Genomic DNA, 16,424 nt, shown 5'->3' with positions numbered 1-16,424 from the left:
TTATAAAAAAATCTCTCTATAAATCTCAAATTTCATTATTAATTAATTACTAACCCCACTCATACGTAGAACTATTAGACAAGTCGACCCGTGATCATTTGATAGGACGGAGTGAGTTGACTCGTCATCTTGATGGATTGAAAATCCCTAACCTAATCCTACTTAAAGTGGATTACGGATTAGACGGATTAACCCATGGGAAAAAAAAATTAGATTAAAAATTTCCTAAAAAAATCAAAGAGTGTGATGATGATAGGAATTGAAAATTTGAACAATATTACTGCTTCTACAAAATAAATATTGCTATTAGCTTTCACCTGTAACCATCTATTACTTGAACCGATGAGATAATTAGGTAGATCAAAATAGTATTTGATCTATTAATTTTTATCGTAAAAAATAACTTCACCTCCAATTTGTAATGTGCCCATGTATCTCCTCACAAAATCAACCTTGGCATAGCCCAAAGTTGTAAAAACACCACTGATCCTGTCTGAAATCTGCGAAGACGTGCGCTGACTCTATTGAACGATGATCCTTGATGAAGATAGCCTCCTGGAGACCTAAAAGAATTTCTCCACGACCCTATACACAGTGAGACAAACTAACAAAGTGTTAGTGACCTAAGACCGAGGTGGGGATCCCTGGCTAGACCCTTCGACGCTCAAGTTAGTTTCTCACTCAAAAGTAGAAGGAAGAAGAAGAAGAACAATAACTGAAATATTTAAAAAGAGAGTTTAGATGCTAGAACTTACGTACCTTGGCAACGGAGAGGATCCTCCTTTTTATACTACCTCATGTGACCTCCATAGTCGTGAAGTAATCCCCGGTTTGTTAGGGTTTGTTAGGAGATGAAGTCATCTCCTGAACTTTGTGCAATAATCTTTTTAAGAAATCTTTTTCGTATCCCAGATGTATCTCTTTTATCGTTTGTGACTCATATTTATGATGAGATATGCATATGAACATGTCATTATAATTGAAGAAGATTCTAGAAGATATTTCCTGCTAAGTTTACTGGACTGTCATACTAATATACTTTTGTTAAGCATATTTCGACCGATTGTTCAAGTCAGTCATATATATATATATATATATATATATATATATATATATATATATATATATATATATAGAGAGAGAGAGAGAGAGAGAGAGAGAGAATGTTTCTTGATAAGCATGTTTCGGTAGAGAATGTTTATGAACTTTAGGAGGCTAAGTGCCCTTACACTTGGTCAGACTTTATCCAGGCGAGTGCATATTGGCCATAAGCTGTCGGCCGATAATATACCATAAGCTGCTATAAAGTTAAGTACTTTTACGCTTGGTCGGGCTTTGCCTGACTAAGCGCGTGTAGGCACTCATTGGTGCTTGCTCGACCTTCACTCGATCGGTAATATATATATTAAGAGCTTCTTATAAGGTTAAGTGCCTTTACACTCGGTCAGACTTTGCCTCACCGAGCATGCGAAGGCACATTGGTGCTCAATCGGCCTTCACTCGGCCGGTAATATACTAAGAGTTTCCATAAGGCTAAATGCCTTTATGCTAAGTTGGGATTTGCCTGACCGAGCACGTGCAGGCACTCATTGGTGCCCACTCGACCTTCACTCGATCGATAATATATTAAGAGCTTCTTATAAGACTAAGTGCCTTTACGCTCAATCGGGCTTTGCTTGACCGAGCATGCGAAGGTATATCGATGCTTACTCAGTCTTCACTCGGCTGGTAATATACTAAAAGTTTCCACAAGGCTAAATGCCTTCACGCTCGATTGAGCTTTACTCGGTCTAGCGTTTATGAGCACATGAGTACTCGCTCAGCCTTCGATCGACTAGTAATGTATTAAAAGTCATACATAAGCTTAAGTGCCTTTACTCTCGGTCGGGCTTTGCTCAGTTGAGCATATATATGAGCACATTGGTTCTCGTTCAACCTTCAGTCGGTTGGTAATATGCTAAGGACTATCTACAATGCTAAGCGCCCTTACACTCGGTCGGACTTTGCTAGGCCGAGCGCATATACGCGCACTAGCTCTCGCTTGGCCTTCAGTCTGCGGGTAACATACTGAGAGCTATTTATAAGGCTAAGTGCCTTTATGCTAGGTCGGGCTTTACCTGACCGAGCGCGCGAAGGTACTTTAGCTATATACCTATCTTATCTTTCTTGATCTTGACTTCTTCTTCATTTGGCAGGCATCTTATCATAACCCGTATCACTAGCCTCACCTTCAAGTCTAGTCGAAGGAAGTATGACCGACTAACTGGACACGAGTTTCAATTTTGTTTGTTTGCTCTATTTGCCTAGGTCATTATTTTTTTCTTTTTTTCTCTTTTTATACTTTGAGAATCAAGCGGTTTTTCAAAATTGTCTCTTTGGTAATTGGTCCTTCAACGAAAAGAGAATGTTAGAGGCACTCGAAAATAGGGTGTCTAGGCATATGATTTGGTCTACTTTGTCTATCATAAATGCCTCTTTATGGGTGATCGCCACGTGAACTTTTTTTTCTATTTCTTCAAGTAATCTTTAACATGCTTTTTTATTGACGTCCTATCACATGCCCTTTAGCAAATCACCACCTTTCCCATCGCGAGCCGTTTCATTTTGACGGAGATCCTTATACCCTCTTAAACCCTAACTCTTTTTTTATTTCTTTACTCTCGTCTCCCTTAACTCATTTTCCGACGCTTCTCTTTTTCGACCTTCTTCAACATTCTGCGCTTTCCCCTCTTCCTCGACCTTCTTTTGTTACCTTCCTTTCCTTAAGGATCCAGTAAGTCACTTATTTCTTAAGCGTTTTTGTTTTTCACCATGGCTGAAGAATCCTTAACCCCTTGGTATGCTCAAATTCATTCTTCCTTTACTACTGTCGATCGAACATCCATCCGCTTTCAATATGAAATCCCTAAAGAATATCGTATTAAGGTCCCGCAACCTGACGCTCATCCCTATCTCCCTCCTCTGCATTACTTTTTTTTCAAAGATCAGCTAATTGCAGGTTTACGCTTTCCTATTCCTCCATTCTTGACAGATATAAGTCAATATTTTGGTATTCCCTTATAACAATTTGTCTCAAATGCTTTTAGATATCTATGTGGGGTGTACATGATATTTCACCTCTTTAGTATTCCTCTTACTCCTCAAAATTTTTTTCATATTCTCTTATCCTAAAAAATCGAAGACAGGAGTATTTTTTTTTCAATCTCGCCTGAAGATGGTGTTCTTTGAAGAAATGCCTTCATCCATTAAGGGTTAGAAATTACGTTTTTCCTTTATCAACTTTCCTAGGCTTGTCACATGGTCTACTAAGTGACAATCTTCTTTTCCCCCTCTTCCTGACATAAGAGAGCTTTATCAACAACCAATTTTCTCTGAATATTTCAACAAATTATTGGGTCATCAATTTTACATTCACGAATGGATATGCGGTGATCTTTTATACCTTTTTGGACTAATCCCTATTCAAAGAGCCTATAATGTTCCTTTGGTAAGTTTTGACATTTTAACTATTACTCCTTTACTAACTAAAATACTCTTTTATTTATTGTAGTGGATGCTGTATTCAGAGCTTTGGTTGACAAGGCAATACGCCTAGAAGAGGATGCATTATTAGCTAAGGAACGAGAGCTCAATGCGGAGCTTAACATTGTATCAACTCAAGCTTCTGATGCTCCTTTACCTGAGCCATCTACCCAACCTACGCTCGCTTCTAGTTCTTACACCACCTCTGGGGAAGCATCCACGAGTTTACCTCCTTTACAGGAGGATGCTCCTTTGGTGCCACTAGAACAGGCGCCAGAAACTACTCTTACCAGAAAACGCCCTGCGCGGAGGTTAACATTAACACCCCTCCCCACGAAACGTGTTATCTATGCTCCTAAGGATATACCTACAGGAGATATTCCACCCCCTTCTCCGAAACCTACCCTCTCTTCCTTATACCTTATGCTTACTTCCCCACCTATTCAACCACCAGAGGATCCTTCTCTTCCAATTGTCAATTTGGATCCTGAGTTTATGATGACCTTTCAAGAACCAATTCCTCTACCTAACCAAGGAACTCAGGGTCCTCCTATTCTTCTCTTCTCTCCTCCTTCACTTCACAGTTGTCTATCATCCTCCTCCTCCTCTTCTTCCACCCTCCCAATATAATTGGGAGGGGGGGGGGGGGGGGTTTCTTTGACCACTGTTTGGGTAGAGGTATGTCAACAACTTTAAAAACTCCCTCTACTGAGTTGGCTGATAAATTTTCTTTCGAAGAAACTAAGGTAACATGCCCTTCGTCTCTTTGTTTTTTCATTAATGCACTCTAACAACAACTTTTCTTTCTATAGTGGTGGGTCATTAATATGAGTGTGACCCGCCAACTATATGATTTATCTCAAGAAAACAGCACACTCAAGCAGCAAACCCTTGGAGTGCCCTCTTCTCATATCTCTAGAGAATTAGCAGAGTTATCTAGCCAACTACAAGAGACTCGCAAATTTCTGGAGGCTGAATCTTAGAATCTGAATCAATGGAAAGCTTCTGCAGAGAATTTTGAGTCTCAACTTAAATCAAAGGTCAATCTTCGTGCTGAACTAACATCCAAACTGGATAAGTATACCGCTGAAAATGCCCAATTATCATCTCAATTACAAGCACTGAAGGACGCTCATGATCTAGAATTGGCTGCTAAATACTCTGATTTACAATCTAAGGATTCTGAGCTAGACCTTTTACGTTCATCTTTAACCACAGCTCAAGCAAACATTTCCTCCAAATAGTCTGAATTAAAAGCCTCTCAAGATGCTCTGGCGGGTTATCAGGCGGGTGAAGATGACATATTTGAGAAGAGAAAAAGAATACTGTTAAAATCTCTTGAATTCAATGCTCCCATTGCTGCATCGATTGCCAGAGCTTTCACTCATGGGGCTAAGGGGAGTATAAAGAAACTAAAGGATAAAGGGCATATAACTTATGATACTCCGGCCAATTTTCTTGACTATCGAAAATTGTTGGATACTATGCCCCCTGACTTGTTCCCTAAGCTGTTCTAATCCTAGATCTAATTTCCAAGATGTTTCTGTAATGAAGAATAATTGTTAACTTTTTTCATATTTCTTATGATGTTCTAACTGTTGACACCATTCGTTGCTGTTTCCATTTGATGAGTACTCAAAAATTTGTATGATTTTAGGTTGACTTTAGTTGATTTAGTTTTATTATTGAAGGGTTAAATTACTATTTTTAATTAGGCTTTGCATTTATTTAAGTTTCATCATTCGCTCAGATTTGTTTCATTGCCTTTATGTTTATTATTAATCTTCCTATAAGCAGATTATCCTTATTTTAATTCACACATCATTCTTTGATAACAATTTTTGTCTAACCTTTACCGGCAAGTCCACTTCTATATTTAATTTTATTCAAACTTAATACTCAACCTATCTTTAATGACTAGTCAAGTTTATATACATATATCTTTAACTTATTTTCAGACTCGATCAGCTATTAACAGCTCACCGATCTTATATATATATATATATATATATATATATATATATATATATATATATATATATATATATATATATTCTAAACTAGTCCTAAAATTCGATCAGTTGGTAATAACCGATCGAATTCATAATACAAGAAGTATATAATATTTAATCTCTTTTGGGATCTCAGAATTTTTAAGTTCAACCTTGGTAATGATTTTAATATCTCGGGAATGTAACCTTTTATATCAGCTAGCAATACTATTTCTGAATATGAAAAGGAATATAATATCTGAACGTGCTGATGATCATAGTCGTCAAGCTACTACGGTCAGTTTATGATTAGACTTTCTTAATTGGTAACCACAAAATATAACCATTTTGTTATTCTATTCAGCTATATGCTTCAAGCCTACACTTAGCAAGCTAGTTGAGGATTTAGAAAGGACTAACCGAACTTTGAAAGACAAAGTGGAGGAATTACAAGCTACTTCCAACCTCCCTAATAATGAACTTATTCAGTTACAAGATAAAGTGAAGTCATAGACTGAGTTTAACACTAGCCTAGAAAAAGCCCTATAAGATTGTTGTCAATTGCTACAATCTCGAGAAGAAGAAAGAAAAACTTAGAGTTACAATTACAATGACTTAATTCTAAGCTTGATGTTGAAAAGGCCTTAAAGGATAAAGCTCTCTTGGATACTGCTCACAAAAATGCTCTTCTAGACCAATTACAATTGTCATATAGCTCGAAGTCTCCTGAGTTAGCCCCAGAGTTAGCTTCTAAAGATTTTGCCTTATTTCAAGAATAGGAAGGATTACAAGCCTAGGACTTGCAGAAAAGCTTGCTTTTGAAAGAACAAGAGGAGGCTAAGGCAGAGAAAACTACTTTACAGGGGGACAAGGAATGCCTACAATCTGAGCTTCAAGCATATAAGGCAGGTGAGGAAGAGCGCTGAGAAAGCAGGCGCAAATCTTATTTAAGTTCTCTTGAGTTTGGTAAGGAGTATGCTAGGCATATTGTAGGAACTCTCACCCACTCAGTTGAAGGAGTAATCCAACAACTAAGAGAGGGGGATTTCCTATCTGGAGAACCTCCTCCCCTATTTATAGACCGCCGACGACTTAACCAGGAACTTCCAAAAGACCTCCTAAGCAAATTTGAGTAAACTTCGGATCTTGTATCTATATTTTCTTATAATTTCATAACTACTGTATACTACTTGTTGTTTATCAAATGTTAATAAAAAATCATAATTACTTGTATTTTCTTGTGTAGCCTTCATTGTCTTCAGAACCACCCAAGTATTCATATAAATGAACTTTTTCAATATATTCACCATATGTAGAGAAATCCCATAGAAAAATTATAATCGAAGTAGATCTCATAGTTATCTTTTGAGTGATATATAATGTTGAATGAACTTTTTCTGATGGTCTCTGGGCTTGTATGATAAGTTAAATGTCTTGCTTTTACATATGTAAGGAATCCCCGACCTGTCTAATTGGTTGGTCAAACGTATATTTCCGGATGAAATAACCATACCTAGTATAAATGCTCCTTTGGACTATTTTCGATGATATAATAGATCGATCAGATTTATATACTCGGGCGAGATTAAACATTTGCAATATAAATGCTCCTTTTGACTGTATGATGGATCGGTCGGCTTTGTATGCCCAAACAAAATTAATTTTCTGCACAATAAGTAATGTTGATGCTAAAACCCATGGTTGATCCTAAGGATGATTTAAAGTCTCCAGTTCCCCTTAAGGAAGCTTGTCTGGTCACTCCTTAAGGTCCCCGATCAATTGTATGATGGTTTAAAGTCTCCGATTCCCCTTAAGGAAGCCTCTCCGGTCACTCCTTAAGGTCCTCGATCGGCTATGTGATGGTTTAAAGTCTCTGGTTCCCCTTAAGGAAGTCTGTCTAGTCACTCCTTAAGGTCCCCGATCGACTGTATGATGGTTTAAAGTCTCTGATTCCCCTTAAGGAAACCTGTCCAATCACTCCTTAAGGTCCCTGATCGACTGTGTGATGGTTTAAAGTCTTCGATTCCCCTTAAGGAAGGTTGTCCGGTCACTCCTTAAGGTCCCCAATTGACTATATGATGGTTTAAAGTCTTCGGTTCCCCTTAAGGAAGCCTATCTGGTCACTCCTTAAGGTCCCCAATCGATTGTATGATGGTTTAAAGTCTCTGGTTCCCCTTAATGAAGCTTGTCCGATCACTCCTTAAGGTCCCCGATTGATTGTGTGATGGTTTGAAGTCTCCGGTTCTCCTTAAGGAAGCCTGCTCGGTTACTCCTTAAGGTCCCCGATCGACTGTGTGATGGTTTAAAGTCTCCGGTTCCCCTTGAGGAAGCCTGCTCGGTCACTCCTTAAGGTCCTCGATCGACTGGATGATAGTTCAAAGTCTCTAGTTCCCCTTAAGGAAGTCGGTCCGGTCATTCCTTAAGGTCCTCTATCGATTGTATGATGGTTTAAAGTCTCCGATTCCCATTAAGAAAGCCTGTTTGGTCACTCCTTAAGGTCCCCAATCGATTGGATGGAGGTTTAAAGAGAAGTATAGGACCCTTCCAAATAATATTTCCTTTACCTTTTCTGTTACTCATATCAACAATGTTTGTACAAAATATATGAATGACTTACAGGCATGTCGTTTGAGTTTTTTGCCTTCTGCATCTTGGAGGTAATAGGAGCCCAATACAAGTTTCTGTATGATTTTATAAGGTCCTCCCCATTGAGGTTCCAGCTTTTTAACTTCTCTAACAGGTTTGATGCACTTCCATACAAGATCACTTACCTGAAAAAAAATCTTGGAATAACTCTTTTATTATAATTTTGTCTCATCCTTTGACGATATGAAATGATCCAGATTGCTGCTTTGTCCCGTACTTCCTCAATTAAGTCAAGTTCCATGAGACGTCGATCCGCATTACTATCATCATAAAGCCTTCTTCGATCGGATTCCACTCCGACTTCAATCATAATCACTGCTTCGCCCCCATAAACCAGGTGAAAAGGAGTAATTCCTGTGGCTTCTTGAAGAGTGGTACGATATGCCCACAATACACTGGGTAATTCATCTACCCAGCTACCACCAATATAATCCAATTTGGTTTTGAGTCCTCCGATAATTTCCCTATTGGTTACATCGGCTTGTCCATTACTCTGTGGATACACCACAGAGGTAAAAGCTTGTGTGATGCCATAATCAGAACACCATTTTTTAATTTTTCTGCCCTGAAATTACCTTACATTATCAAAAACTATTTTGTGTGGAATATCAAATCTGTAAACAATATGCTGTTGGTGCGGGAAGCATCCGACGATCGAACTCAAGTTTTGATAATGGCAAAGGGATTCAAAGTTAAGTTTAATTGTTATCTAATGTGGATGATTGAGTGTTTCAGGAAAATCCTAGCTGTGGTTAGGCAAAGGGAAAACCCTAGGGGGTGGTAACCCTAGGTCATAGGGGTGGTAACCCTATGCGGAAAGTCTTGGCGGGTCAGAGCTTTGGGCAAAAGTCCTAGGGGCGGTAACCCTAGGTTGAAATCCTGGTGTCGCGAACCAGGTGGAAGACTGGACGGGTCAAGGACCGGACATCCAACATGAAGACCGGAAGCATCTGACCGGATGCTGAGGACGCATTCCCCAGAAGAGGGAACAGTAGACGTCGGTTCGACCTAGGGTTTCCGGTTGGAAATCCGAAGTTAGAACTGGACAGTCTGGAGACTGTCAAATTTATTTCTATATATTATCGTTTGTATTCTAACTCTGTTTTGCAGGAAACTAATATTTTTATGCAGGGTTAGGACTAACCGGGATCAGTCGACCGAGCCTTGGGATCGGTCGACCGAACCCCCAAGCCAGCAGAACGGATTTCCAGAGGTTGGACTGGGCTCGACCAGGGGATCGGTCGACCGAACCTAGGGATCGGTCAACCGAACCAAGGTTGTGCATCGACTGGATAAGGTCTGCTGGACTGAGTCAGAGCAGCTGATCGGTCGACCGAACCTCGAATAAAAGTTGACAGGATCGAGGCGGAGCGAGCAGATCAGATGAGGTGGTGGTCATCTGATCGGTCGACTGATCCTCCTCGGGTTAAACTTGATCCCGAGCCTTGGGGATCTGGATCAATTTTTGCAGAGCTATAAAAGGGAGTCTCGGGGTGCAGCTTCAAGACAGATCTCTTGAACAGAATAACCTGTGCTCTTCCGTCTGCTGCTTGATATTATTCTGGTAGTGCTCCGTGGTTAGAGCACTGCTGACTAGTTCTTCGGTGGTTTGTGGCCTATGAACGCCGCCAGCTATGTTCATTGCTATTTCCGGCCTCAGCATCTTGAGCATCAACCGGACTCGTTCTTTTTCTGTGCTGACTAGTTCAGGGCATAGACAAGCCAATCTATTGAATTTCTTCATGGCTTCCTCAACTGATAGGTTGCCCTAACGAAACTCCGTGAACTCATCGTAGTGGCGGTTTGTGACCCGCATGTGAAAGAACTCCTTGAAGAATTCTTTCTCGAAGTCAGCCCACGTCATCTGGTTCACTGGGCGCTTCGCTCTAACTCTCTCCCACCACATACGTGCATCTCCTGTCAAGCAGAAGGAGGCACACTTCACCTTTTCATGCTCTGGCCAGTCCAGAAGCTCCATCGTGCTCTCCAGTGTTTTGAACCAGGCTTGAGCATCCCATGGTTCACTGGTGCCAGAGAAGTTCTCGGGCTTGACTCTCTGCCACTGGATCAGATAGGCTTCTCTTCTTGCCTCTGTTGCTGGGGCTACTGGTGCTGTAGGCTGGACTGGTGAAACCTCTAAGACTACTGGCGTTGCTAGGTTTGGTTCCGGGGTGACTGTGGGAGTATTCTGCTGATTAGCCTTTAAGGTGGCTATCTCCTGTTGCTGTTCAGCTAGCTGCTGCTGTAACTGAGCCACTAATGCTGTAAGGTCTGGGGGAGGCACTGAACTGCCTGCCTCGTGCTGGGGCTCAGTAGCTGGTGCCCTTCTAGCTGGGCGTCCTCTTGCCATTTCTAAAGGAAGAGAGGACATACATAACTAAAGCATCATGTTTACATAGCTAATACTATCATGTTAGTTACTATCACAGATAAGCATACTTTAGTTATCTACAAACAGGAAAGCAATAAACATAACAAAGTGAGAGGTATTCTTACTTGGAAGCTGCAGGTTCAATGCTGATGTGTGTGAAGGAAGTATGGAACTTGCTCTGATACCACTCTGTAACGACCCGCCTTCTACTGGCTGGGCTGTAAGGCCAGACCGTCACACTATGCTGTGCTAAGCTGTATCCATGACCACTACTAAGTTTAGGTGCGGAAAACTATACCAATTTAAAACTTTACTAAGCTAACACAAGTTCTGGGTTCTACATGTGCTAAGGGATGCAATCTAAGGTGTACATGGCATATCCTACATCCCCTGTGGTCAAGGAGCTGAAATACAAGGTCTCTTGGTCGAAACCCAACTTCCCAATCGATCCAGACTGAACTCGATCGATTGCAAGCTGTTGGATCGATCCATGGATCGATTCAGATGGCTACTGTGCTCGGGTAATATTCGGGATCGATCGGCTGATCGATCCAGACTGGCCAATCGATCCAACGATCGATTCCAGGGCTCTCTGTTCGCGGGAGCGATTTCTCGATCGATCGAACGATCGATCCCCAAACTCCCTGTTCGCGACAGAATGCGACTGGATCGATCGGCGGATCGATCCAGAAGCCTACTGTTCGCGGAACCAGGCTCCCAGTCGATCCGCTGATCGATTGAGGGCCCCCAAATGATCCATTGATCGATTGGGGTTTCTGATTTCGCAGCAAAACTCTGATTTCAGTACTGTTTCATGCCAAACGCAACTACAAGAGTTCTATAACAGCTAGAAACATACTAATAACACATAACTAGAATTATGAGCATAAATACTAACAATCTAAGCAAGTCTTTCATGATTCAAGGCATTAAAATAACTAGAGATGCGGAAAATAACATTATATGAAAACTAAAGTCTTAGTTTGATAATTTCTCCAAGATCTTTATTCCAGGTTCCATCCACACACATCTTCATCATTGCATTGACTTCCAGCCTCCACTAGTCTATTTTTCCTTTACCTTTATCTGCAGTATAAGGAAAATGGTATCTGTAAGCTTGAGAGCTTAGTAAGAAACCATCTACCTCACTAAAACATTCATACGATGCAATTTATGTTTTTAAAACATGTTATTTGAAATACGTACTGAAAATGCTAAGCATGGCATGACATACAACACATAGGACCAAGAAACTGATCATGACAATAAAAACTAATCATAAACTATCATGTTGTATCAACAGAAAACTAAACTGATACAAAAGATGAATTAAGCTAACACTAATCTGATGTTAAAGCTGTACTGAACTCACATAACTATTTTGTGATGTTTGAAAACTATATTCATAGGTAGATTAAAATAATAATCATGCTGCTGTTTGGGCCCGGCAACTATACTTGCTATGCGCGCATCCCTAACTAGACCCGGGTTTGCAAGTCCCGAATTTAGTAGGGTTACTAGGTTATCTGAACCTAGGGATGACTGTGGGAGTCCAACCCAATGGATATCTAATCTAGTACAGTGCCACTGAGAAAGTAAAATACTGAACATAGCTAATTATTGCTTGTCTTGCTCTTTCTAGGTTATCTGAACCTAGAGCTAGGTTGTCTGAACCTAGAGGCGACTGTGGAAGCCCACCCATTGGACATCTAGTCCCATAAGAGCTGTAGCAAGACTAAATAAGCTGTAAAAATGCTTCTATTGCATTTATATAAGCTAATAAAATGCCTAAGTTGCATTTTAACTGTGTTAATAATTTAATCGAACACTTGGTATGCGCTAGTTCGCATCCTTTGTGCCGAAAGTCTACATACTATTAAACTGAAGCCTAAAATTCATACGGAAGCTACTTATACTGCAGGTGAGGGGTTTCTTACCTCCTGTTCGGATTTTCTTACAAATATAATCGCTAGGTTTTCCAGAGGAGAGATATATTCGACGATCTTCTCGCGTCTATGCGTTCCTCTCGCGGAGGGGAGCGTCCTCATGTCGGAGTCATCGCCGGAAGGTGCTCCGGGTAGCCTAGGGGTGGAACCCTAGCCTTTGCTTGGTGCGCCGAGAGAAGGAAGGAGGAGAAGGGGTCGGCGTGTAAGGGTTTGAGGGAAAGGTTTTCTCCTTTAAGAAAATAACAATTCCTCACTTAAATTCCTTATTTATATTAAGTGGGTAATTCGGCCCAACTCAAATATAAATATAATTGTTCCCCTTTCGTTTCAGCACGACCCTGCTGGGTTCACTTGGTTTACTAAAGCTATCTATAAGTCATAGGGTTCGCTAGGTCTCGGGTTCAATTCCCGCGTAGGGTGTTTTTGTTTTCTATTTATTTTTGCTACTTCCGCTATTCTAAAAATTCCATAAAAATATCCTAAAATTCCAGAAAAATACTAGGATATTTCTAATAATTATTTTGAGAATTTTCGGGCGTTACAGACACTCTGCTCTTTTTAATAAATAGCTCAAAAAATACATAGATAACTATTCCTTTTCTTCCTGCCTCACTAATATACAACCGACAGCATGTTCATTAGCTGATAAGTACATCCACAAGGTCTCTCCTACTACTGGTTTAGTTAATACAGGGACAGTAGACAGATATTCTTTCAGCTCCTCAAACGCCTTGTTGCAGCCCTCATCCCATGAAAAAGAAAGTCTCGATGGACTTCAAAGCTCTCAACACACTGCAATGCGGGCTGACGAGGGAAGAGCTGAATCGAGTGGGTCCACACCAAAATGCGAAGGAATTATGGGACAAGCTGGTCGAACTACATGAAGGAACGAGCGACGCCAAGGTAACTAAGCGTGATCTTCTTCTAAATAAATTATTTAATATTAACATGCAAGAAGGAGAAATGACAAGTCAACTTCATGTGAGGATCAAAGACATCCTCAACGGACTTCATGCGATAGACCACCAAATGGAGAATCATGACTTAATCAGGTACGCCTTAAACACATTTCCTCGAAATACATTGTGGGCATCCATTGTGGATGCCTACAAGATTTTGAAGAATCTCTCTAAATTGAAATTAAACGAATTATTTTGTAAACTTGAGTTACATGAGCAGACGAATGCCAAAACTGAGAAAGGTATTGCTTTGTTTGCAGGTTCCTCCAGAGAAAGGACAAAAACCAAGCCGGAACTTGAAGATGAGTCTGACCAAGATTCTGAAGACGAAGAGTACCTGGTGAACCTAGTATGGAAGATGTTCACCAGGAGGAAGAAGAATTTCAGCAAAAAGGACCTGTAGAAGATCAACTTTCCAACTGAACTAAGGAGCGTGACTTGCTTCGGGTGCAACAAGAAAGGTCACTACAAGAATGAGTGCTCGAAATTGAAAAGCGACAAGTCGAGAACAACCAAGAAGAAGGCTCTTAAATTAACTTGGGATGACTCGTCTTCAGAAGAGTCGAAAGTCGAGGAGCAGAAGCAGCAAAGCCACCTCGCGTTGATGGCCTGCGAGTCAGAATCGGAAGATGGGTTTGAGCCTGAATCGTGCCACGAGTCCGTACTCATTTCCGAAGGCCCCGAAGAGGTATACCTTAGTCTAAATAAGAAAATTTTTAAAAGTCATTGCTTGTTTAAATAAAAAATTAACTACAATTGAAAATGAAAATAAATTGCTCCTTGAGGAAAACCAAAACCTCAAGGAACAAATCATAATTTCTAATCCAACTCAAGATTTAACACTTGAGGAGGAAAATTCAACACTACAAATAGAAATTAATAAATTAAAAGGGTTTTTAGAAAAATTTACAATAAGATCAAAAAATTTAGATCTTATTTTAAATAGTCAAAAAGTCGTTTATAATAAAATCGAACTTGGCTACAAGTCAAGTTCGAATAAAATGTTTATATCACTAATAACTCAACATAAATAACAAACTAAAGCTTGAGTTCCGAAAGCGTGTTTAACCACGCAAGTAGGAATTAATCAATATTATATACCCAAAGACAAAATATATTATGTAAAATCAAATAAACCAAATCAAAATCCAAAACACAAACTTAGACCAACCAAACCAAAAATAAACTATTTCAGAACCTATCAAAAATTAGACTATCATCCAGTAAAATATAATTATAAAAATAATCGACATAAACCCAAAACTAAAACCTAAATCGGATCAATAATTCAGGGGGGCTCCAGAATAGCTGACGCCTCCAAAACTAACCTACCTGACAGGGTAATTACGACAAGTTTAAAAAGGGATAACAGTTTAATTTGACCAACGGTACTGGTGAAGTTTTGGATGATAGTACGTTAGGAAAACTTTCTCTATGCATGTCTAGGAAGATATGATTTCGACCTGGTGCATTTGGCTTAGTGGAACTAATCGAAGTTACCCCTTACGGATCCTAACCAGTTAGACCAAGATTTTGTATTAAGATCAATGGATAGGACTATTTGGAAAATCTCGAAGGCATGGTTACTCTAATGATGTCCAAGTGACTCACCATAGCCCAGAAGTTTATCCAAAGAATGCTTGTTTGTTGAACTCAAAGCTAAACATGAATCTAACACAAAGTTAAAGCAAACCCTAAAAATTGAATTTAACTCATCTCACAAAATTATAGGATTCCTTGATTGAAAAGTTAGATTGGGTGAGATGACTAAGGGTCATAATCAAACTCATATTAAATTAAATTAAATTAAATTAAACTAAACTAAAGTAAATTAAATCAAATTAACTTAAAAATTATTTTAATTTTTTAACTTAAAAATTATTTTAAACCTTTTTAACTTAAAAAATTATTTAATTTTTTTTACTTAAAAAAAATTATTTTAAATCTTTATAAACTTAAAAATTATTTTTAAACTTAAAAATTATTTTTAAATCAATTTAAAATTTTATTTTAGCTCAAAAAATTATAAATTAATTTAATTTAAAAATTATTTTAAAAATTAATATATTGTAAAAATTATTTTAAAAATTAATCTATCCTAAAAATTATTTTAAAAATTATTTTAATTAATCTAAATTAAAAATTATTTTAAATTAACTTTAAAATGAATTTAACTTAAACATTATATTAAAATTTATTTTAAAACATTTTCTAAAAAAAATTATTTAAAATTAAAATTTTCTTAAAAATTATTTTAACTTAAAAATTTTCTTAAAAATTATTTTAACTTAAAAATTTTACCTTAAAAATTATTTTAACTTAAAACTTTTCTTAAAAATTATTTAAACTTAGAATTTTTTTAAAAATTGTTTTTAGTAAAAAAAATTATTTTAAAAAATTTCTTTAACTTAAAAATTATTTTAAACCTTTTTACCTTAAAAATTATTTTAATTTTTTTACTTAAAAAAATTATTTTAAATCTTTTTAAACCTGAAAATTATTTTAAAATCAATTTAAAAATTTATTTAACTTAAAAAATTATAAATTAATTTTACTTAAAAATTATTTTAACTTAAAAAATTATTAAATTATTTTAAAAATTATTTTTTTAAAAAAAATATTTTAAAAATTAATATTTCTTAAAAATTAATTTAAAAATTAATATACATTTAAAATTATTTTATCTTAAAAATTATTTTAAAAATTAATCTATATTAAGAATTATTTTAATTAGTCTAACTTAAAAATTATTTTAAAATTAACTTAAAAAATTATTATTTTAATTATTTTAAAAATAACTTAAAATTTTAACTTAAAAAAAAGGGGTAAAAAACGAGGGGCGAGAGCCCTTGGTATTGCCTTCCGGGGTGCCCGGAAGGCTCTCCGGGCGCCCCACCCCCGCCTCTACTCCGGCCTCCCGGAGTGAGTCCGGGTGCTCAGACCGTCCTATATAAGGGGCGGCGGTAGCACTCCCTCTTCTTGCACCTCA

The sequence above is a fragment of the Zingiber officinale genome, chromosome 9A, assembly GCF_018446385.1.
Source record: "Zingiber officinale cultivar Zhangliang chromosome 9A, Zo_v1.1, whole genome shotgun sequence".
NCBI classification, from domain to species: Eukaryota; Viridiplantae; Streptophyta; class Magnoliopsida; order Zingiberales; family Zingiberaceae; genus Zingiber; species Zingiber officinale.
This window is presented reverse-complemented; position numbering follows the sequence as displayed.